This window comes from Triturus cristatus, chromosome 1_2 (genome assembly GCF_964204655.1).
Source record: "Triturus cristatus chromosome 1_2, aTriCri1.1, whole genome shotgun sequence".
Taxonomy (NCBI): Eukaryota; Metazoa; Chordata; class Amphibia; order Caudata; family Salamandridae; genus Triturus; species Triturus cristatus.
Window position 1 is genome coordinate 635,541,437 of NC_140580.1, and position 22,546 is coordinate 635,563,982.

Below are 22,546 nucleotides of genomic sequence, written 5' to 3' on the forward strand. Positions count from 1 at the left end.
CATGTCAACAACATAATTGCACAACACACCAAATGCATCCAATCCACACCAAGGAATTCCACATCATGCCACAAAATTTAACAGCACACCACATAATTAAATGCCACAACATACCACTCCACAACACAAAATGCCATTCTACATAATTACACTGTATGACACATAACCCCACTCCACATAATTCCAGTACACTTAGTACCACATAATTACTATCCTCATATTTCCACTACACACCATGCCACATAATTTCATTACACAAATCCACTTCATACCATACAATTCCACAGCTAACTATTCCACAGCTAACAATTCCAATCCAACCCACGTAATTCTACTCCTCACCGCATACATCCACTCCACTCCAATCCAAAACACAGGGGTAAAATACTCCTTTACAATGCCAATTCCTCTAACTTTAACAAACGTGAGACCAATTTGCATTGCAAATGCTTGTTTTTTTTCTTGATGACTCTTGTGAGATACTCACAAGAGCCATGATGCTCTCATACATAGAATGGTCACTCTTGTGAGAGGTTGGTGAAATCCAGGTGCACAGTGTTTGCTACTTTACGCTCACAAGAATCTCACAAGAATCTCACAAGAGCATACTTTCATAATGTAATTTGTATTTTCATTAAACATATCCTGTTGTAATATATATTAAATTATATGCAACAGATTTTCGCTATTTCTCTTTTTATATTTATGATTCTATAAGACTCTCCCGAGAACGTAAAGTTACTTTAGAGGAAGAACCTACATTTTATTTCATTACAATACCTCTCTTTTACAATCCCCACTACTAGACTATGGGAAGAGACTGGCCTCTACTTTGACATCTTGCATGAAGATAACCAGTGTGTGCAGTAGGATGTAAAGAAACACTGCATCTCCAATCACACTATTTCACAGGCTCAGTAGTATGCTTAGTAGGCTTAGGAAGGTACTCATTTTACATGTAATACCTCAATATTCCATAGTAAGTATAACAAGTACTAGCCTCCCTATTGAATTCTCATCCTAGGGAAATAACCATATGTACTAGCGTGTGGCAATGGATTACCCTGTCAACCAGCATGACAGACATGAACAGTAGTGTATAGGGAAATATTGTCCTATCCATTAACATCTATCTCCCGGACAACATGAATGCCCAGTATGGCGTGGGCAAACAGTGGCCTCTCTGCTGACACCTCTCCCTAGAGCAACAGGGATACATAGTGGTGTCTGGGAAGGGAGTAACCTGTCTGCTCATACATCTTACCAGGGTGGGAGGTGTCTTTAATAGCCTTTCAGAAGAATTAATCTCTCTTCTCTTACCTCTTCCCATGCTGACAGGTAGACATAGTAGACTATGAGGAGGAACTGCCCTGCTTGCTGACACATCTCTCTTACATGATAAATCTGTGTACTACAGTGTGGGGAAAGACTTCCCCCTCTCCTGTGACCTGTCTTTTGGATAATGGGTGTGCAAATTAGACTGTGAAAAGGGGCTTACCTCTCTGGCCACGCCTGTCCCCAGGATGAAAGATGTACAAGTAAGTTGTAGAGATGAAATTAGCTTTGTGCTGGGAAGTCTCTCTTGCATAGCAATTATACAAACTATGGTATGGAAGCACACTGTCCTGTCGGCAGAGACATCTCCCCAGAGTAACATATATGGAAAGTAGACTGTGGGGAGAGACCTTTGTTCTGTGCATACCTTTCTTCACAGTGATGAATCTCACAAGTATGAAATGGAGTGTCCTCTCTGTTCAAAACTGTGTCTTGCACTTGATTGTAGAGAAATACTGACTTCTCTTTCAGTCATCTACCAATGGGGACAGTCATACGTAACACTATGTGCTTAGGTGACAGGAGTGTGTATTACAGTAGTAAGATGCACTGCTCTATGTGCCAATGTTTCTCTCTTCTATCAGAGGTCCCTGTGCTACAGCGTGGATAAGGACCGATCTCGCTACAAACACCTCACTTTTGCATGACAAGTCACCATAGCTGCCTAACAAAATAAATGCCTTCTCCATTACCCAGTGTCCCTACAGTAAAAGATGCGCATACTATAATATTTACAGTCCCTAAAGATGAAACTGACAATGTTGGTGAATATTGCAATACTACAATCACATTTATAATAGGTATTAGGCACAAAAATCTAAAGTAACTTACATTTTATTATTACAACAAAACAATTTAATAAATATACAGAACTACAACAACTCTTTTAACAAACTATGGGCCACATGTATCAAAGTTCCATTTTGCATTCCCTAAATAGCGAATGCAAAATGGTATGTAAGAAAATAGCAATTCCCTAATAGCAATTACTACAGTGTCACAATCGCAATTAGGGAATCGCTATTAGGAAATGCCACGCAATTCGTTCCTATGGGTCTAAAGGCCCCTAGATGCGAATGGTTTTGCATTACCTAATTTGCGCTTACCTAATTGGTAATCACAAATTAGGAAATGCAAAAACAAGGGTGCCCTGGGGCCTAAAGCCCCCCTGAAGCCCCCCTCAAACAATATTCACAAGTAAAGCGTACACATGCCCTAGGGACATGTGTGCGCTGCATGCCACTTTGAAAAATGCATTTTCTGTGCATTTTCAAAAATTTCACAAGGGGCCATATATATCATTATTGGAAATAGTGTTTACCTAATTGTGAATCACAATTAGGTAGTCGCTATTCTTAATGTACGAGTTTCATTTAGTGATTCCTAGTGGGTCGCAAATCGACCTACCTCATGAATATTAATGAGGTAGGTTGCAATTTGCAACCCATTAGAAATCTTTAAAATCATGGAGATGTTGGCCTGCTGGGGTCAGCAGACCACATTGTCCATGATTGCTTTTAAATAAAGCAATATTTCTTTTTAAATGCAACCCTTTTCCTTAAAGGAAAACGGGGTGGGTTTAAAAAAGAAAAATCTAAAGCTTTCTTTTAACTTTTTAAGAGCAGGCAGTGGTCCTAGAGACCGCTGTCTGCTCCGAAAACACTTAGGGCCATATGTAGGTAGCCCAATACCGGTCGGTAACGCCCAATTTTCGGTAAATATACCGTTACCGACCGGTATTTAGGCTTTTGATATGTAGGGGGATCATTTCTGTATTCGGTAATTTACCGAATCGGTAAAATTACCGAATCGGTAATTTTACCGATTCGGTAAATACCGAATACAGAAATGAGATGTAGGGGGAGTGTGTGGTGGGTGTGGGGATTCGTTATTTACCACCAACTGAAAGTTGGTGGTAAATGACGAATGACTCAGTTAATGCATTTTTTGGCCCTTAGATGTGTGCAATGTGGCAGACACACATGCCTTCAGGGCATGTATGTGTGCCACATGTGCACACATGCAGGAATCAGGGGTGCAACAGGGTGTCAATGTGACACCCTGCCACCCTTGATTGAGCTCCCCCATTACCGATTCGGTATTTACCGATTCGGTAATGGTAACTGGCTTCCCATTGATTCCTATGGGCCTCCTGGCCCATAGGAATCAATGAGATACAGGTTACCATTACCGAGTCGGTAAATACCGATTCTAAAATACCGACACTTACCGAATCGGTATTTTTTTACCTACATTACATTTACCGATTCATAAATACCGAATCGGTAAAATTCGGTATTTAAGAATCGGTAAATGTAATTTACCTACATATGGCCCTTATTCACTACTATTCCCAAAGGCGAAGAGGGTCCTTTGGAGACCCCTTCCTATTTGCGAATGGGTTATCACCTACTTGAAGTAGGTGTTAAAATGCGAATGTTTGTAACCACTTTTTGGTCGCAAAACATTCATACATTCCCCAGTAATTCGGAATTACAAAGGGGCGCCCTAATACTGAATTGATGTGTATTCGCAATTCCAAATTGCGATTCCGTAACATGTTACTGAATCACAGATTGGAATTCACGCATACCAAAATGCATTTTACCAGTCACAAATGGCGCAATTCACAGAATCGGGCCGTTTGAGATTGGTAAAATGCATGGTACATATGACCAATGGTTACTATAAACTTGGAGTTGATGGTAATAGCATTTCCTAAATGCCCAGTTTGCATTTTGGAAATGTTTGGCGTGCTTAAGGAATCACAAAATGTGATTCCCTTTTTGGTGTCATAATTTTAGGTAATATCAAAAATGTGTGATTACCTAAAGTACACTGCAAAGCCTTTCATAAATCTTGAAAGGCTATTTTGCATTCATATCACATTTAGCGATTGGATCCATTTATGAATGCAAAACAGGTAGATCTATGTGGCCCCACGTGAACAACTATTAAACAAACAAAACAAACAACTATATAACTTATCAAAAGATGTTTACATACATCAGCAGTCAACATTGTCTCCCCTCTTTTAGCTTTATTTGCCTACTGGATTTTGATGAATGTAGCACTTCTTGTCCAGTCTTTTAGCAACCTTTCCTGCCAAAGAGTGTTCAGTTTCAAGTATATAGTAGCAGGCTAGGTGGCCAGAAATTTTCAGCAAAGCACCACATCTATAACTTACAGTGCACAAAGCCTAGGTCATGCAGAGTTAGCTGGTGCTGCAGAACTGTACAACTGTTCAGTCACTGCCACATCCTTCCAACTTGAAAACACTGTGCTTCAAGAGGTAGTTAATGCTGAACAGCACAACAATTAGTACACTTAGTGACACTTCACAACAAAGTTTATGAAATGTATTATTAAATACCTGAACATGTAGTTCTTCTGAATTGTAGATAAACACATTTGTCTCTTTCAGCTCCACATAAATTCTCTGCTGCTGAGCACAACTCAAAAAGACTTCCTTCTCCTCCAAAGCATCAAGCATAACTTGAGCAATCTTTGGTTCTGCACCCAATCACATCACAGCATTTCTTCAACCATGTAATAAGAAGGGTAACTGTTGCTTGACCCTTGGCACTTTAAAAAAATATTTCTATCTATCTATCTATCTATCTATCTATCTATCTATCTATCTATCTATCTATCTATCTATCTATCTATCTATCTATCTATCTATCTATCTATCTATCTATATGGGCTGGATTACTTGTACCTTGGTTTTGTAGTACTGCTTTTGTTATCAGTCAGGTTTATTGTGACCATTGATTAGCCCACTGGGGCGGTGTCTGTACTTGCAATTGATGTTCTTCATCGACCAGGGTTCGAACCTCTTTAATTCATTTTTTTATTAAAATGTGGATTAAGTTTAATAATGTTTATAAATTTCAGAACAGCCATTATGTGAAGCATTATAAGTGATTTTAATGCATAGGACTGTTTTATTACATATTAACTGTTTACAACTTTATCTCTGAGCTGTGTACACTGTTTAGTCTGCACTGAACTACTAGTCTGTTTTCACTCTTTATGGTTGAGTAGTTCTACACGTATCACGTAGTCACTGATTATTTAAAATGGCTGAAAAACTTTATGCTAATTGTTAGTGAACAAGCCTGCAGGGCAGGCGAAATGCGTCTAACGCTTTAGCTGACGAAATAAAACAATTTTGCGCAACAGACAAGGCATCGACTTTCCTCTTTGAAAGGAAGTATTCGTTAATATTTTCGGACCGTGCTTTGGAGGTCCGTTCGTCGACGCGCCCTCTGGTCTGGAGGTGGTGGGCATACTGAAGCATTTGGAGGAGCAGTTTGTTGGCCGCCACCCCCCCATCCGAAGAGACGGGATTGTGTGGACACATTCCGAAGCCAACGAGCAACGCGCAATTTCCTCCAAGGCTGCAGCAGTACTTTCTGAGTCGGAGGACCCGAGAAGCCTGACCAGTTTTCGGAGGTAAGCGAGTGCTGGGAGCGGATGGGAAGAGGGAAAGCCAGTGAGTAGAGAAATAATCCCATTCACTGTGAATAGTGGACACTGGCGGTTCTGTGCGCTGGGATTAATCCAATTACACCAATCAGCATATAATGTCAGCTACAGAATTACAGGAGAGGGAGGAGGCGGCGCTTTCGATATTCAATGATATTGTGACTGTCGCTCATACGAGCTCTGCTCCGGTGGGTAATGCCAAAGTTTCTGATGTTATGGCAAGACTGAAAAGACTGGAGAAGTTGAAACGTTCGGAGTTGTCCAAATGGTGGGAATCCAAATCACTACAGCGTTATCTGGAAGTTAAGAGGATCCCTAGAGGACTTAGGATCCTGGTGGCACCCACATATGAAGATCCCAATCCCAACATGCTAAGGGAATGGGCGGACAATAACCAAGATGCTTCCAGCAGAATGCTAGCAATCCTTGTCAAGTACGCAGACATTGACTGTGGCAAGATACTTGAGGAAATCGATCAGATCGTGCAAATGTTAGATAAAGAAGTGGACCAGGACGTGATCACCAAATTTATGGCGGGAATGAAGGATCGTCTGACCAAGCTGGAAAGCACAATTAAGGAGAGGAAGGCGCAAAAATTTCGGCGCGACACAATCGATTACGACGGGGTCAGATCTATACCCTTGCAAAAAAGTTTGATAACATGCGGAAACAAAGACTCAATGTTGCCAGTGGAAGCAGACAAGACCAGCAGTTTGAACAAAGTAGTCTGCAGAATTCTGAACTTGATACGGACTTGGAGGAAGGGCCGAGTACTGGAGTATCAATCCCATCAGTCATTCATGAATTTGATTTTTTAAGGGAGGAAAGACGATTCAACCTACGTCCACGCCCCCCGGCAAATGCAAGGCCTCCAAGAGGAAGAGGCAGAGGAAGTGACGGCGCAAAGGGGCAAAGCAATTCAAGCAGCAGCAACAAGAAGACAATGAAAACCAACAAGTAGAACAGAGTAAGGCTGCAACAGTCATTAACCTAACGGACATTGTGCTATCTGACAAGGAACAAAACATTCTTAAATTGGGCTTATCCTACTGTCCCAAAGTAGACATCGACTATGTACAAACTAGAGTGGACATTTTTAAGTTCACCAGAACGCTGAAATTGAAGAAATTCTTTGCAGTTGCTCCCAAACGTCCGGCTGGACCAAGGAGAGAATTAGTAGTTGATGAACCTGCTGAATTAGCAGTTGACGATATGAACCTAATGATGGTAATGGCTGACTTGGACAATGATATCATTCAAGGTGCGCTTGCCTCGCAGGAAGTGCCTAATACTCTGCAGCAGGCACTCAGTCTAGCCCATAATGAGAACTTGAACATAGAACGAAATGCACCCACCAATTTCAAGTTGAAATCCAAATTTACACCATTGACTAGCAGGGATTCCGTAGATGTGTACAATGACCTAGTGGTTAATGATGTAAAAAATCTATGCCTCACATTAAAGAAGAAGAAGCAAGCATTTACCCAGCGTGATAAAGAGTACCATGCTTTAGTCAAAAAACTGACAAACAATGATACATGTATTGTACGCGATGCTGATAAAGGGGGGAATGTGGTGCTATGGGGCAAAGATCAGTACCTCAAAGAAGCATACAAGCAGCTCAACAATAAATTAAATTATGTGAGAGTGAGCAAGGAAACAATGATTGCAAGTCATGATAAGTACAATGATTCACTGTTGGACTGGTATAGGCATGGACTAATAAGTAATGATGAAATGTTATTCTTGAAAATCAATAATCCAACAATACCTGTTTTGTATTTAATACCAAAGGTACACAAGAATATTGAGAACCCCCCGGGTAGGCCAATTATATCGGCCATTGCCAGTGCCCTTGAAAACACCTCGAAATATGTTGATTATTTTTTAGCTCCCTTGGTAAAAAAGCTCCCGTCCTTTATCCAAGATACGGGTGACTTTTTACGTAAAATCTATGATATACCGTGGGAATCTGATTTTCTATTGATGACAATTGATGCCACAACCTTATATACAAGCATTAGGCATGCAGATGGTCTGAATGCTATTGAGTATTATCTAGGAGAGAGGCCTCTGCAGTTATGGCATCACACTCAGATGTTACTAACGATGATTTCTACCTGCCTTAGTAACAATTATTTTTTATTCAACGGAGAATTGTTTCACCAGGTATGTGGGACTGTGATGGGCACCTGCTTCGCCCCCAGCTATGCGAATCTGCATATGGGCTGGTGGGAGGAGCAGGTGGTCCAATCTCAGTTTCCCAAAGAATGGCAAGATAATGTGATGTTTTGGTGCCGCTATATTGACGATCTCTTTGTCGTATGGAAGGGCTCCCAGGAGAGTGCTAGAGATTTTGTCAATAGATTGCAGGTCAATGACCTTAATTTAAAGCTGACACATGACATCAGTAAGACCAATGTTAATTTCCTGGATGTGACTGTATATATCGAAAATGAAAAATTGGAAACCAAACTCTACCGCAAAGCTACAGATGGAAATACCCTGCTGCATGCCACTAGCTTCCACCCTAAGAATTTAGTAAGAAGTATCCCCTATGGCGAATGCCTTAGGGCTATGAGGAATTGTAGCAATACTGAAGATTTAAATACAGAACTAAGATATCTAAAGGGCCGCTTTGCAGCTAGAGACTACCCCCAGGCGTGGGTAAATACAGCTATTTGGAAAGCTCGAAAGAAATCGAGGGAGGAAATACTCTTTAGCCGTGAAAAGCAATCAGGCATGCAAGTCAATAACAGTGAGGACCAGTGCAGATTAATTACCAGCTATAACACCCAAGAAGGTAGTTTGCGTAAGATTTTGCAAAAGCACTGGCATATTATTGCCAATGACCCTATACTTAAGAAATTCGTGTGGCGCAAACCACAAATAACCTTCAGGAAAGCTAAGTCGCTCAAGCAATCATTGGTCAGCAATATGCTGCCAGCGACGCAGGGTCAAATGTCAAAAAATTGGCTTAGAAGAAAAGAAGGATTTTCCAAATGTGCAAAATGTAAAGCTTGTATTCATGGTAAGAATACTTCCACCTTTGTGGGAGGCCTATCGCCTTATGCAAATAAGATTAGGGGACAATACTCCTGCAGGACCGATTTTGCTGTGTACGTGCTGCGGTGCCCGTATGGCCTGCGATACGTGGGCAGCACGATCCTTCCTGTGCATAAGCGAATCTTACAGCACCTAAGGGCTATTAAAAATGGGGACAAAACCTACCCTGTGGCAAGACACTTTGATCAGTACCATGACAGGAATATCAAGGGATTTGAGTATTACGTAATTGATGCAGTCCCAATGAGCGTAAGGGGAGGTGATCGAGTCAAAAAATTGAGAAAATTGGAATCGAATTATATCATCCGACTCAATACCAAAATCCCTGAAGGTCTTAACATTGAGGAAGACTTTCATACTCATCTATGAAGTCATTACCGCTCTACTCCCTACTCTGATTTTAACATGTAATCTGTGTAAAGTTTTTAGAACTTATTTTAATTTTAGCACAAGCACTTTATATAGACTAGTGCAATGCAGTAAAAGACATAGCGAGTCTGCTCAAGGGCTTAGAATAATGTCATTTTTGCCCACTTGGGCTGGATTACTTGTACCTTGGTTTTGTAGTACTGCTTTTGTTACCAGTCAGGTTTATTGTGACCATTGATTAGCCCACTGGGGCGGTGTCTGTACTTGCAATTGATGTTCTTCATCGACCAGGGTTCAAACCTCTTTAATTCATTTTTTTTATTAAAATGTGGATTAAGTTTAATAATGTTTATAAATTTCAGAAAAGCCATTATGTGAAGCATTATAAGTGATTTTAATGCATAGGACTGTTTTATTACATATTAACTGTTTACAACTTTAGCTCTGAGCTGTGTACACTGTTTAGTCTGCACTGAACCACTAGTCTGTTTTCACTCTTTATGGTTGAGTAGTTCTACACGTATCACGTAGTCACTGATTATTTAAAATGGCTGAAAAACGTTATGCTAATTGTTAGTGAACAAGCCTGCAGGGCAGGCGAAATGCGTCTAACGCTTTAGCTGACGAAATAAAACAATTTTGCGCAACAGACAAGGCATCGACTTTCCTCTTTGAAAGCAAGTATTCGTTAATATTTTCGGACCGTGCTTTGGAGGTCCGTTCGTCGACGCGCCCTCTGGTCTGGAGGTGGTGGGCATACCGAAGCATTTGGAGGAGCAGTTTGTTGGCCGCCACCCCCCCATCCGAAGAGACAGGATTGTGTGGACACATTCCGAAGCCAACGAGCAACGCGCAATTTCCTCCAAGGCTGCAGCAGTACTTTCTGAGTCGGAGGACCCGAGAAGCCTGACCAGTTTTCGGAGGTAAGCGAGTGCTGGGAGCGGATGGGAAGAGGGAAAGCCAGTGAGTAGAGAAATAATCCCATTCACTGTGAATAGTGGACACTGGCGGTTCTGTGCGCTGGATTAATCCAATTACACCAATCAGTATATAATGTCAGCTACAGAATTACAGGAGAGGGAGGAGGCGGCGCTTTTGATATTCAATGATATTGTGACTGTCGCTCATACGAGCTCTGCTCCGGTGGGTAATGCCAAAGTTTCTGATGTTATGGCAAGACTGAAAAGACTGGAGAAGTTGAAACGTTCGGAGTTGTCCAAATGGTGGGAATCCAAATCACTACAGCGTTATCTGGAAGTTAAGAGGATCCCTAGAGGACTTAGGATCCTGGTGGCACCCACATATGAAGATCCCAATCCCAACATGCTAAGGGAATGGGCGGACAATAACCAAGATGCTTCCAGCAGAATGCTAGCAATCCTTGTCAAGTACGCAGACATTGACTGTGGCAAGATACTTGAGGAAATCGATCAGATCGTGCAAATGTTAGATAGAGAAGTGGACCAGGACGTGATCACCAAATTTATGGCGGGAATGAAGGATCGTCTGACCAAGCTGGAAAGCACAATTAAGGAGAGGAAGGCGCAAAAATTTCGGCGCGACACAATCGATTACGACCGGGGTCAGATCTATACCCTTGCAAAAAAGTTTGATAACATGCAGAAACAAAGACTCAATGTTGCCAGTGGAAGCAGACAAGACCAGCAGTCTGAACAAAGTAGTCTGCAGAGTTCTGAACTTGATACGGACTTGGAGGAAGGGCCGAGTACTGGAGTATCAATCCCATCAGTCATTCATGAATTTGATTTTTTAAGGGAGGAAAGACGATTCAACCTACGTCCACGCCCCCCGGCAAATGCAAGGCCTCCAAGAGGAAGAGGCAGAGGAAGTGACGGCGCAAAGGGGCAAAGCAATTCAAGCAGCAGCAACAAGAAGACAATGAAAACCAACAAGTAGAACAGAGTAAGGCTGCAACAGTCATTAACCTAACGGACATTGTGCTATCTGACAAGGAACAAAACATTCTTAAATTGTGCTTATCCTACTGTCCCAAAGTAGACATCGACTATGTACAAACTAGAGTGGACATTTTTAAGTTCACCAGAACGCTGAAATTGAAGAAATTCTTTGCAGTTGCTCCCAAACGTCCGGCTGGACCAAGGAGAGAATTAGTAGTTGATGAACCTGCTGAATTAGCAGTTGATGATATGAACCTAATGATGGTAATGGCTGACTTGGACAATGATATCATTCAAGGTGCGCATGCATCGCAGGAAGTGCCTAATACTCTGCAGCAGGCACTCAGTCTAGCCCATAATGAGAACTTGAACATAGAACGAAATGCACCCACCAATTTCAAGTTGAAATCCAAATTTACACCATTGACTAGCAGGGATTCTGTAGATGTGTACAATGACCTAGTGGTTAATGATGTAAAAAATCTATGCCTCACATTAAAGAAGAAGAAGCAAGCATTTACCCAGCGTGATAAAGAGTACCATGCTTTAGTCAAAAAACTGACAAACAATGATACATGTATTGTACTCGATGCTGATAAAGGGGGGAATGTGGTGCTATGGGGCAAAGATCAGTACCTCAAAGAAGCATACAAGCAGCTCAACAATAAATTAAATTATGCGAGAGTGAGCAAGGAAACAATGATTGCAAGTCATGATAAGTACAATGATTCACTGTTGGACTGGTATAGGCATGGACTAATAAGTAATGATGAAATGTTATTCTTGAAAATCAATAATCCAACAATACCTGTTTTGTATTTAATACCAAAGGTACACAAGAATATTGAGAACCCCCCGGGTAGGCCAATTATATCGGCCATTGCCAGTGCCCTTGAAAACACCTCGAAATATGTTGATTATTTTTTAGCTCCCTTGGTAAAAAAGCTCCCGTCCTTTATCCAAGATACGGGTGACTTTTTACGTAAAATCTATGATATACCGTGGGAATCTGATTTTCTATTGATGACAATTGATGCCACAACCTTATATACAAGCATTAGGCATGCAGATGGTCTGAATGCTATTGAGTATTATCTAGGAGAGAGGCCTCTGCAGTTATGGCATCACACTCAGATGTTACTAACGATGATTTCTACCTGCCTTAGTAACAATTATTTTTTATTCAACGGAGAATTGTTTCACCAGGTATGTGGGACTGTGATGGGCACCTGCTTCGCCCCCAGCTATGCGAATCTGCATATGGGCTGGTGGGAGGAGCAGGTGGTCCAATCTCAGTTTCCCAAAGAATGGCAAGATAATGTGATGTTTTGGTGCCGCTATATTGACGATCTCTTTGTCGTATGGAAGGGCTCCCAGGAGAGTGCTAGAGATTTTGTCAATAGATTGCAGGTCAATGACCTTAATTTAAAGCTGACACATGACATCAGTAAGACCAATGTTAATTTCCTGGATGTGACTGTATATATCGAAAATGAAAAATTGGAAACCAAACTCTACCGCAAAGCTACAGATGGAAATACCCTGCTGCATGCCACTAGCTTCCACCCTAAGAATTTAGTAAGAAGTATCCCCTATGGTGAATGCCTTAGGGCTATGAGGAATTGTAGCAATACTGAAGATTTAAATACAGAACTAAGATATCTAAAGGGCCGCTTTGCAGCTAGAGACTACCCCCAGGCGTGGGTAAATACAGCTATTTGGAAAGCTCGAAAGAAATCGAGGGAGGAAATACTCTTTAGCCGTGAAAAGCAATCAGGCATGCAAGTCAATAACAGTGAGGACCAGTGCAGATTAATTACCAGCTATAACACCCAAGAAGGTAGTTTGCGTAAGATTTTGCAAAAGCACTGGCATATTATTGCCAATGACCCTATACTTAAGAAATTCGTGTGGCGCAAACCACAAATAACCTTCAGGAAAGCTAAGTCGCTCAAGCAATCATTGGTCAGCAATATGCTGCCAGCGACGCAGGGTCAAATGTCAAAAAATTGGCTTAGAAGAAAAGAAGGATTTTCCAAATGTGCAAAATGTAAAGCTTGTATTCATGGTAAGAATACTTCCACCTTTGTGGGAGGCCTATCGCCTTATGCAAATAAGATTAGGGGACAATACTCCTGCAGGACCGATTTTGCTGTGTACGTGCTGCGGTGCCCGTATGGCCTGCGATACGTGGGCAGCACGATCCTTCCTGTGCATAAGCGAATCTTACAGCACCTAAGGGCTATTAAAAATGGGGACAAAACCTACCCTGTGGCAAGACACTTTGATCAGTACCATGACAGGAATATCAAGGGATTTGAGTATTACGTAATTGATGCAGTCCCAATGAGCGTAAGGGGAGGTGATCGAGTCAAAAAATTTAGAAAATTGGAATCGAATTATATCATCCGACTCAATACCAAAATCCCTGAAGGTCTTAACATTGAGGAAGACTTTCATACTCATCTATGAAGTCATTACCGCTCTACTCCCTACTCTGATTTTAACATGTAATCTGTGTAAAGTTTTTAGAACTTATTTTAATTTTAGCACAAGCACTTTATATAGACTAGTGCAATGCAGTAAAAGACATAGCGAGTCTGCTCAAGGGCTTAGAATAATGTCATTTTTGCCCACTTGGGCTGGATTACTTGTACCTTGGTTTTGTAGTACTGCTTTTGTTACCAGTCAGGTTTATTGTGACCATTGATTAGCCCACTGGGGCGGTGTCTGTACTTGCAATTGATGTTCTTCATCGACCAGGGTTCAAATCTCTTTAATTCATTTTTTTTATTAAAATGTGGATTAAGTTTAATAATGTTTATAAATTTCAGAAAAGCCATTATGTGAAGCATTATAAGTGATTTTAATGCATAGGACTGTTTTATTACATATTAACTGTTTACAACTTTAGCTCTGAGCTGTGTACACTGTTTAGTCTGCACTGAACTACTAGTCTGTTTTCACTCTTTATGGTTGAGTAGTTCTACACGTATCACGTAGTCACTGATTATTTAAAATGGCTGAAAAACTTTATGCTAATTGTTAGTGAACAAGCCTGCAGGGCAGGCGAAATGCGTCTAGCGCTTTAGCTGACGAAATAAAACAATTTTGCGCAACAGACAAGGCATCGACTTTCCTCTTTGAAAGGAAGTATTCGTTAATATTTTCGGACCGTGCTTTGGAGGTCCGTTCGTCGACGCGCCCTCTGGTCTGGAGGTGGTGGGCATACCGAAGCATTTGGAGGAGCAGTTTGTTGGCCGCCACCCCCCCATCCGAAGAGACGGGATTGTGTGGACACATTCCGAAGCCAACGAGCAACGCGCAATTTCCTCCAAGGCTGCAGCAGTACTTTCTGAGTCGGAGGACCCGAGAAGCCTGACCAGTTTTCAGAGGTAAGCGAGTGCTGGGAGCGGATGGGAAGAGGGAAAGCCAGTGAGTAGAGAAATAATCCCATTCACTGTGAATAGTGGACACTGGCGGTTCTGTGCGCTGGATTAATCCAATTACACCAATCAGTATATAATGTCAGCTACAGAATTACAGGAGAGGGAGGAGGCGGCGCTTTCGATATTCAATGATATTGTGACTGTCGCTCATACGAGCTCTGCTCCGGTGGGTAATGCCAAAGTTTCTGATGTTATGGCAAGACTGAAAAGACTGGAGAAGTTGAAACGTTCGGAGTTGTCCAAATGGTGGGAATCCAAATCACTACAGCGTTATCTGGAAGTTAAGAGGATCCCTAGAGGACTTAGGATCCTGGTGGCACCCACATATGAAGATCCCAATCCCAACATGCTAAGGGAATGGGCGGACAATAACCAAGATGCTTCCAGCAGAATGCTAGCAATCCTTGTCAAGTACGCAGACATTGACTGTGGCAAGATACTTGAGGAAATCGATCAGATCGTGCAAATGTTAGATAAAGAAGTGGACCAGGACGTGATCACCAAATTTATGGCGGGAATGAAGGATCGTCTGACCAAGCTGGAAAGCACAATTAAGGAGAGGAAGGCGCAAAAATTTCGGCGCGACACAATCGATTACGACCGGGGTCAGATCTATACCCTTGCAAAAAAGTTTGATAACATGCGGAAACAAAGACTCAATGTTGCCAGTGGAAGCAGACAAGACCAGCAGTCTGAACAAAGTAGTCTGCAGAGTTCTGAACTTGATACGGACTTGGAGGAAGGGCCGAGTACTGGAGTATCAATCCCATCAGTCATTCATGAATTTGATTTTTTAAGGGAGGAAAGACGATTCAACCTACGTCCACGCTCCCCGGCAAATGCAAGGCCTCCAAGAGGAAGAGGCAGAGGAAGTGACGGCGCAAAGGGGCAAAGCAATTCAAGCAGCAGCAACAAGAAGACAATGTAAACCAACAAGTAGAACAGAGTAAGGCTGCAACAGTCATTAACCTAACGGACATTGTGCTATCTGACAAGGAACAAAACATTCTTAAATTGGGCTTATCCTACTGTCCCAAAGTAGACATCGACTATGTACAAACTAGAGTGGACATTTTTAAGTTCACCAGAACGCTGAAATTGAAGAAATTCTTTGCAGTTGCTCCCAAACGTCCGGCTGGACCAAGGAGAGAATTAGTAGTTGATGAACCTGCTGAATTAGCAGTTGATGATATGAACCTAATGATGGTAATGGCTGACTTGGACAATGATATCAGTCAAGGTGCACATGCATCGCAGGAAGTGCCTAATACTCTGCAGCAGGCACTCAGTCTAGCCCATAATGAGAACTTGAACATAGAACGAAATGCACCCACCAATTTCAAGTTGAAATCCAAATTTACACCATTGACTAGCAGGGATTCCGTAGATGTGTACAATGACCTAGTGGTTAATGATGTAAAAAATCTATGCCTCACATTAAAGAAGAAGAAGCAAGCATTTACCCAGCGTGATAAAGAGTACCATGCTTTAGTCAAAAAACTGACAAACAATGATACATGTATTGTACGCGATGCTGATAAAGGGGGGAATGTGGTGCTATGGGGCAAAGATCAGTACCTCAAAGAAGCATACAAGCAGCTCAACAATAAATTAAGTTATGTGAGAGTGAGCAAGGAAACAATGATTGCAAGTCATGATAAGTACAATGATTCACTTTTGGACTGGTATAGGCATGGACTAATAAGTAATGATGAAATGTTATTCTTGAAAATCAATAATCCAACAATACCTGTTTTGTATTTAATACCAAAGGTACACAAGAATATTGAGAACCCCCCGGGTAGGCCAATTATATCGGCCATTGCCAGTGCCCTTGAAAACACCTCGAAATATGTTGATTATTTTTTAGCTCCCTTGGTAAAAAAGCTCCCGTCCTTTATCCAAGATACGGGTGACTTTTTACGTAAAATCTATGATATACCGTGGGAATCTGATTTTCTATTGATGACAATTGATGCCACAACCTTATATACAAGCATTAGGCATGCAGATGGTCTGAATGCTATTGAGTATTATCTAGGAGAGAGGCCTCTGCAGTTATGGCATCACACTCAGATGTTACTAACGATGATTTCTACCTGCCTTAGTAACAATTATTTTTTATTCAACGGAGAATTGTTTCACCAGGTATGTGGGACTGTGATGGGCACCTGCTTCGCCCCCAGCTATGCGAATCTGCATATGGGCTGGTGGGAGGAGCAGGTGGTCCAATCTCAGTTTACCAAAGAATGGCAAGATAATGTGATGTTTTGGTGCCGCTATATTGACGATCTCTTTGTCGTATGGAAGGGCTCCCAGGAGAGTGCTAGAGATTTTGTCAATAGATTGCAGGTCAATGACCTTAATTTAAAGCTGACACATGACATCAGTAAGACCAATGTTAATTTCCTGGATGTGACTGTATATATCGAAAATGAAAAATTGGAAACCAAACTCTACCGCAAAGCTACAGATGGAAATACCCTGCTGCATGCCACTAGCTTCCACCCTAAGAATTTAGTAAGAAGTATCCCCTATGGCGAATGCCTTAGGGCTATGAGGAATTGTAGCAATACTGAAGATTTAAATACAGAACTAAGATGTCTAAAGGGCCGCTTTGCAGCTAGAGACTACCCCCAGGCTTGGGTAAATACAGCTATTTGGAAAGCTCGAAAGAAATCGAGGGAGGAAATACTCTTTAGCCGTGAAAAGCAATCAGGCATGCAAGTCAATAACAGTGAGGACCAGTGCAGATTAATTACCAGCTATAACACCCAAGAAGGTAGTTTGCGTAAGATTTTGCAAAAGCACTGGCATATTATTGCCAATGACCCTATACTTAAGAAATTCGTGTGGCGCAAACCACAAATAACCTTCAGGAAAGCTAAGTCGCTCAAGCAATCATTGGTCAGCAATATGCTGCCAGCGACGCAGGGTCAAATGTCAAAAAATTGGCTTAGAAGAAAAGAAGGATTTTCCAAATGTGCAAAATGTAAAGCTTGTATTCATGGTAAGAATACTTCCACCTTTGTGGGAGGCCTATCGCCTTATGCAAATAAGATTAGGGGACAATACTCCTGCAGGACCGATTTTGCTGTGTACGTGCTGCGGTGCCCGTATGGCCTGCGATACGTGGGCAGCACGATCCTTCCTGTGCATAAGCGAATCTTACAGCACCTAAGGGCTATTAAAAATGGGGACAAAACCTACCCTGTGGCAAGACACTTTGATCAGTACCATGACAGGAATATCAAGGGATTTGAGTATTACGTAATTGATGCAGTCCCAATGAGCGTAAGGGGAGGTGATCGAGTCAAAAAATTGAGAAAATTGGAATCGAATTATATCATCCGACTCAATACCAAAGTCCCTGAAGGTCTTAACATTGAGGAAGACTTTCATACTCATCTATGAAGTCAATATCGCTCTACTCCCTACTCTGATTTTAACATGTAATCTGTGTAAAGTTTTTAGAACTTATTTTAATTTTAGCACAAGCACTTTATATAGACTAGTGCAATGCAGTAAAAGACATAGCGAGTCTGCTCAAGGGCTTAGAATAATGTCATTTGTGCCCACTTGGGCTGGATTACTTGTACCTTGGTTTTGTAGTACTGCTTTTGTTATCAGTCAGGTTTATTGTGACCATTGATTAGCCCACTGGGGCGGTGTCTGTACTTGCAATTGATGTTCTTCATCGACCAGGGTTCAAACCTCTTTAATTCATTTTTTTATTAAAATGTGGATTAAGTTTAATAATGTTTATAAATTTCAGAAAAGCCATTATGTGAAGCATTATAAATGATTTTAATGCATAGGACTGTTTTATTACATATTAACTGTTTACAACTTTAGCTCTGAGCTGTGTACACTGTTCAGTCTGCACTGAACTACTAGTCTGTTTTCACTCTTTATGGTTGAGTAGTTCTACATGTGTCACGTAGTCACTGATTGATTAAAATGGCTGAAAAACGTTATGCTAATTGTTAGTGAACAAGCCTGCAGGGCAGACGAAACGCGTCTAACGCTTTAGCTGACGAAATAAAACAATTTTGCGCAACAGACAAGGCGTCGACTTTCCTCTTTGAAAGGAAGTATTCGTTAATAAATATATGTATATATATATAAAAAATATATGTAAAATATACATATATATATATATATATATATATATATATATATATATATATATATATATATTCCAACGCACTAGTTATCATATAAAAACAGATTCCAACACACTAGGGCTCACTTCAAATGGCTTTATTGTGGCTAGGGTAACCCGTTTCAACCTTCACAGCGGTCTTCTTCACAACAAATGCCTGATGCCATTTTGTGCTATTGAAAACTCCTTGAAATCTTCTTAACCCCATCGCTGCTAGGCCTTTTCCCGCGTGTGCTAAGCCTTTTTTGGCTAATTGGGGTAGTTTACGCTTAGGACATGTAACCTTTTGACCACATAAGGTATCCACCCCAAATTTGCGTTCTTTTCTTCCAACATCATGGGGATTTTAAAGGTACCCAGGGTTTGTTGATTCCCCTGGAGGGAACCCAGAAATTAGCCAAAATACATCTACATTTTGTTTTTGGTCGGAAAAATGGGAAAATAGGGCTACAGGTGAAAGTGTCTGTTTTTTTCCCTGCAAATGGTATCAACAAAGGGGTTGTGGTGCTGAAATCAGCATCTTCCCAGCTTTTAGGGAAAAGCCGACTTTTGTCAGAAAACCAAAAATCTTTACACAGTTTTGCCATTTTATTGGGACTTAGCCTATTTTTGCTATTTTTTTGTGCTTTCAACCACCTTCCAGATAATGGTAACAATGGGTATGAAAGCAATGATGGATCCTTGAAATTTATACATTTCTGACAAGTAGACAACATTTGAAATTCAGCAAGGGGCCATTTGTGTAGATTCTTAAAGGTTTTCTTATAGAAACAACCATTTGAAAATAGGAAAAATTGAAAATGAGTTAAAAATAACATCCATTTGTTCCAACATTTTCACCTGTTCTCTAAGTATGACAGATGTTTGAAAGCAATATACTGTTACACCCGCTGAACCCTTCTAGTTCTGGGGATATATAGGACTTGTAGGTTCACCAAGAACCCAAGGAAAACACAGCCAATAACTGAGCAGCGTCTTGCAATGGTTTTTTATTGTGTACCGGGTATATGGCAGTTCATTTGGGAAAATAGAAACAGGGAAAAATCGGTATGAAAAACACCTATGTATTTCTGAAATGGGAATAAAATATAGAGTTTAGAAACAGTAGCATTTTGCCCATCTCCAAAATTGTGGGTTCCCATACGAGCATGTGAATTATAGGACATTTTTTCAAAGTGACATCTTTTTTATACATTGTCTTACATTTGGAAGTCAGAAATGCATTGAAAGTCAATGGGAAATAACAGTTGCTCTACAATTCTCCCGATAAAAATTGTACCTCACTTGTGTGGATAGGTGTAGTGCCTGCAACAGGAAACGGCCCATTTTTAGTGAAAACTGGCCCTTTTTGTCAAAGTGCCTAGCTGTAGATTTTAAACCCAAGCTCTGCCGGCACCTAGGAAAACCTAGCAAACCTATACATTGTTAGGTCTCGGCTGACCCAGCGCATGCGCTGGTCTGGTGAGACTTATTGAGAGGGCTCCAAAAAGTGCTACCAGGCCAGCCTAGAGCTACAGAGCATGTGCGTGGGAGCGCGCGCCGCGCTTGACCGCGATTACTTTCACTTTTGCGGCCCCACGGCCACTTTGATGTTTGATCGTGATCACTTTCACTTTCGCGGCAGCACGGCCGTTGGCATAGCCAATAGGTCTCGCTTTTGGGACCTTATGAGTATTTAGTTATGCAACTGTTGAATGGCTAAACACTTATAAGGTCCCAAAGGCGAGACCTATTGGCTATGCCAATGCTTGTTTTTAAGACTAGACTCCCAGGGAAATCCAGGATGGGGTGACTTGTCTGGCTCTCACCAGGTTTTGTTACCCAGAATCCCTTGCAAACCTCAAGCTTTGTCAATTAAAACACATTTTCCTCACATTTTTGTGGTGGAAAGTTCTGTAATCTGCTTGGATCCACAAACGTCCACCCACCCCACATTCCCCAAAGTCTTCCGAGATAAATAGTACTTCACTTGTGCAGGTAGGCCTATTGTCCGTGACAGGAGACAACCCAAAATGTAATGTGGACACACCACATTTTCACAGTGAACATGAACCCTTTTTTTGCAAAGTGCCTAGTTGTAGATTTTGAACCCTAGCTCTGCCGGCACCTAGGGAAACCTAGCAAACCTATACATTTTTTTCAACTAGATACCCAGGGGAATCTAGTATTGGGTGACTTGTCTGGCTCTCTCCAGGTTCTAAGTGGTACAAAAAGGGGTGGTGATGGACCAATCAAACACTCACACCCAGTCAACAGATCTGGGTTTGATCTATCACCGTTCTTTAGCCCACTCTGCCACCCCAGTTCAGAAATGGCCATATGCAAATCAGTCTGACCCTGTGCCTCATGGGAACAGTCCAGCCCGAACTGCCAAGCCATGCCTTTCCTGGACTGGAAACAAGCTTCCTAGTACTGGTTTCTGGCATTTCAGCCGTCTTCAGCCAGGCTTGCTTGAATCCAGTGGCAAAGTGAGCAAGGGACTCACGTCTGAGCATACCCTGCCAACTTATGGCGAACAAAGCGGTACAAAAGGGGGTGGTGATGGACGGAGCATCAGAACCAATCAAACACTCACACCCAGTCAACAGATCTGGGTTTGATCCATCATCGTTCTTTAGCCCACTCTGCCACCCCAGTTCAGAAATGGCCATATGCAAATCAGTCTGACCCTGTGCCTCATGGGAACAGTCCAGGCCGAACTGCCAAGCCATGACTTCCCTGGACCGGAAACAAGCTTCCTAGGACCGGTTTCTGGCATTTCAGCCGTCTTCAGCCAGGCTTGCTTGAATCCAGTGGCAAAGTGAGCAAGTGACTCACGTCTGAGCATACCCTGCCAACTTAAGGCGAACAAAGCGGTACAAAAGGGGGTGGTGATGGACGGAGCATCAGAACCAATCAAACACTCACACCCAGTCAACAGATCTGGGTTTGATCCATCACCGTTCTTTACCCCACTCTGCCACCCCAGTTCAGAAATGACCATATGCAAATCAGTCTGACCCTGTGCCTCATGGGAACAGTCCAGCCCAAACTGCCAAGCCATGCCTTCCCTGGACCGGAAACAAGCTTCCTAGGACCGGTTTCTGGCATTTGAGCTGTCTTCAGCCAGGCTTGCTTGAATCCAGTGGCAAAGTGAGCAAGGGACTCACGTCTGAGCATACCCTGCCAACTTATGGCGAACAAAGCGATACAAAAGGGAATGGTGATGGACGGAGCATCAGAACCAATCAAACACTCACTCCCAGTCAACAGATCTAGGTTTGATCCATCACCGTTCTTTAGCCCACTCTGCCACCCCAGTTCAGAAATGGCCATATGCAAATCAGTCTGACCCTGTGCCTCATGGGAACAGTCCAGCCCGAACTGCCAAGCCATGCCTTCCCTGGACCGGAAACAAGCTTCCTAGGACCGGTTTCTGGCATTTCAGCCGTCTTCAGCCAGGCTTGCTTGAATCCAGTGGCAACGTGGAAACACCACATTTTCACAGTGAAAACTGACCCTTTTTTTTGCAAAGTGCCTAGCTGTAGATTTTGAACCCTTGCTCTGCTGACACCTAGGGAAGCCTAGCAAACCTATAAATTTTTTAAAACTAGACACCCAGGGAAATACATAATGGGGTGACTTGTCTGGCTCTCCCCAGGTTCTGTCACCCAGAATCCCTTGCAAATCTCAAACTTTGTAAAGAAAACACATTTTCTTCACATTTCTGTGGTGAAAAGTTCTGGAATCTGCGTGGATCCACAAAATTCCAC

At 42.0% G+C, this 22,546-nt stretch overlaps 1 protein-coding gene across 1 annotated transcript in view; it reads left to right on the forward strand.

Annotated features, from left to right (window-relative positions):
- The window catches only part of OPN4 (opsin 4), a 1,042,115-nt gene that overhangs the window by 794,962 nt on the left and 224,607 nt on the right, over positions 1–22,546 (forward strand). The window lies entirely within an intron of this gene.